The following is a 3,654-nucleotide window of genomic DNA, read 5'->3' as shown; positions in this document are numbered from 1 at the left end:
TTTTTTTTTTTTTTTTGAGACGGAGTTTCCCTCTTGTTACCCAGGTTGGAGTGCAATGGCGCGATCTCGGCTCACCGCAACCTCTGCCTCCTGGGTTCAGGCAATTCTCCTGCCTCAGCCTCCTGAGTAGCTGGGATTACAGGCACGCACCACCATGCCCAGCTAATTTTTTGTATTTTCAGTAGAGACGGGGTTTCACCATGTTGACCAGGATGGTCTGGATCTCTTGACCTCGTGATCCACCTGCCTCAGCCTCCCAAAGTGCTGGGATTACAGGCTTGAGCCACCGCGCCCTGCCAGCCCCAAATTCTTTACTTCAGTATGTAGTTCAGTATATACATACGTCCTGTATATTCTAACTCTTACCTAAATATCCTGCTCATTTTCTCTAGGTTCCTCAATGCATTCAGTGACCAACAAGAGTAAATGTTCAGCATTCTCCCCAGATATGCCATCTTCCCTCAGGTCTATATGTATTTTCTCTGCCTGGAATGCCTCTCCCTTTATATATTATCTCCAAAAAGTTCTTCTTATCCTTCAAGTCTCAGCTCCAGCCTGTATACTGTCTAAGGCATACTCTTGGTCCCCTCTTACTGTCACCTTCTTTTGGTCATCTACTCATCTCCTCCACTGATTGAGAGTAAGAACTGCCTTGTTTAACATTATTATGGTACCAGGCACATAGTAGCTAATAAATACATACCTGGCAAATCGATGAATGCAGTATTATTCAAAGAGGAATATAGCTCATTTAGGATGTTCAGAAAGGATAACTTAGGACCATGAAAAAAACTAGCGTAAATCTTGTTTTAAAAATTAATCTACTAGCCTCGGTTTTAAAATTTAATTCTTATAGCAGGCGAAGAGATGGCAAGCATCACAAACAAATATTTTAGTGGCGTCTGAAACTTTAAAAGCATAGAATGTTCAGATGATAGAACTAAAAATGATAACATTGTAGACTTCGGTGCAGTGGCTCACTCCTGTGGTACGAGCTACTTGGGAGCTGAGGCAGGGGGACTGCTTGAGGCTGGGAGTTCAAGATCAACTGGGGCAATTATAGCAATACTGTCTCTAAAGAAAGATAAATAAATAAATAAAAGACAGCATCATCGATTCTAAAATTGAACAGAAAATCAGAGCAGTTTTGGGCCTAATTGCAACATTTCAGCTGAGGCTTATATCATATGAGGAGATATCATGGAAAGTGGGAACCAGAGACACACGACAAGGGAGTAGCATTCCTAGACTTAGGAAATTGTGTATGGGTCTTATGATCCCTTAAGCATAAGAGCACTGTCTCTTTTCTTCCTAACATCTTCATAACATACTGAGAAGCAAAGTAGAGGGGGCGGGAAGATGAAAAATCAGGAAAGGAAGTCTAGTGAGATGATTCCACAATTAAAAAAAAAAAAAAACCTAAAGGTTGTCAAATCCAATAGTCAGATCTCTGTCCTCATCTTACTTGACTTAGCAGCAGAATTTGATATAGTCGATCACTCCTTTCGGCTGTAAATCTTTTTCTTCCCTTGGCTTGTATTCCATCTCATAGCTCTCGTTTGCCCCAGGGTTCATCTCTTAAATGTCTCTATTTTTACATCTGCAAGTATTGCTTTGGTGAGCCCTTCCAGCCACATGGCTTTCAATGTCACCAATTTATTTATTCAGCTCAGACTTTTCTTTTTTCTTTTTTTTTTTTTTTTTTTGAGACGGAGTTTCACTCTTGTTACCCAGGCTGGAGTGCAATGGCGCGATCTCGGCTCACCGCAACCTCCGCCTCCTGGGTTCAGGCAATTCTCCTGCCTCAGCCTCCTGAGTAGCTGGGATTACAGGCACGCGCCACCATGCCCAGGTAATTTTTTGTATATTTAGTAGAGACGGGGTTTCATCATGTTGACCAGGATGGTCTCGATCTCTTGACCTTGTGATCCACCCCCCTCGGCCTCCCAAAGTGTTGGGATTACAGGCTTGAGCCACCGCGCCCGGCCCTCAGACTTTTCTTTTAAACTTGGACCACATTCACCTGCCAACTTAACATTTCTTGTTAGACTTTGACAGGTATTTCAAATTTTACATGATCCAAACTGAGTTCCTATTCTTTCTCTCTAATGTGGCTCTTTCTGGAACCTTTTCCATCTTAGTTAATGGCAACTCTATCCTTCTAGTTACTTAGGCTCCATCCTGCTTTAACCTCTCCCAAACCCAACATCCAGTCCAAGATAAATACTGTAAATTTTACCTTCATATTTTATTTGAATCTGAAACTTCAAATTTTACCTTCAGAAAGATAAGAAAATCCTTACATGCTAGATGGTGATGTGTTTTATTCATTATCACATCCACAGTACATAGACCAATGTATCTGGTGGATAAAGCTTCTTATAAAAGACTTGTTGAATAAATGAATGGATGATTTTGAGAAAGTATGAATGGGAACATGTCAAAAAAAAAAAAAAGAAAAAGAAAAATCTTTTTTTTCTTTGTTGCCCAAGCTGGAGTATAGTGGCACAATCTTGGCTCACATCAATTCTCCTGCCTCAGTCTCTCTAGTAGCTGGGATTACAGATGTCCACCACCACGCCTCTCGTGCATTTTAGTAGAGATGGGGATTTCACTGTGTTGCCCAGGCTGGTCTTGAACTCCTAACCTTGTGATCCGCCTGCCTCACCTCCCAAAGTGCTGGAATTACTTACAGATGTGAGCCACCGTGTCTGGCCGCAAAAAAGGATTTTAATAAATCAGATGGCCAGGTTAACAATTAGGAATGAAATAAATACATATTTTTATGTCAGTGAGCTTGTTATTTTAGATTATAAATAAGATTTTTTGAGGTGGGGGAGGATCTGTTGAGGTCAGGAGTTTGAGACCAACCTGGGCAACATAGCAAGTCCTAGTCTCTACAAAAACATTTTTAACAAGTTGCCAGGTGTGGTAGCATGTGTCAGTAGCCCCAGATGCTCAGGACGCTGAAGCAGGAGGATGACTTAAGCCTAGGTGACCAAGGCTGCAGTGAGCTATGATTGTGCCACTGGACTCCAGCTGGGTGACACAGCAAAGCCTTGTCTCCAAAAAACAAAAACAAAAAGGAAGGAAAAAGAAAGAAGTTTTAATGTCCTAATGACACAGCAAAGTGTTGTTTCTAAAAAAAAAAAAAGAGAAAGAGGGAAGGAAGGAAGAAGGGAAGAAGGGAGGGAGGGAGGAAGGGAGGTAGGAGGGAAAGAGGGAAGGAGGAAGGAAGAAAGAAAAAAGAGAGGGAAGGAAGAAGAAAGGAAGGAAAGAGGGAGGGAGGGAAGGAGAGAGGGAGGAAGAAAGGGAAAAAAGAGGGAAGAAAGGAAGGAAGGAAGGAAGGAAGGAAGGAAGGAAGGAAGGAAGGAAGGAAGGAAGGAAGGAAGGAAAGGAAGGGAAAGGAGGGAAAGATGGAGGGATGGAGGAAGGAGTTTTAATGTCCTGATGCCCAGAAATGAGCGTGTCTGAGGGAGGGGGCCAGACATCACTGTTTTCTAAAGCTCCCCAGGTGATTCCAATGCATGTCAAACCTAAGAACAACTGCTGTATAGAAGTCACGCTTAGAGTTTATATACTAGCATCTTGTTCTAAATGTTTCCTAGTATAATATATCTTTCCCCTTGTTAATAGATCAGTGTAATATTTCTC

Source organism: Callithrix jacchus, chromosome 11 (assembly GCF_049354715.1).
Source record: "Callithrix jacchus isolate 240 chromosome 11, calJac240_pri, whole genome shotgun sequence".
NCBI lineage: Eukaryota > Metazoa > Chordata > Mammalia > Primates > Cebidae > Callithrix > Callithrix jacchus.
Note: the sequence above shows the minus strand (reverse complement) of the source record.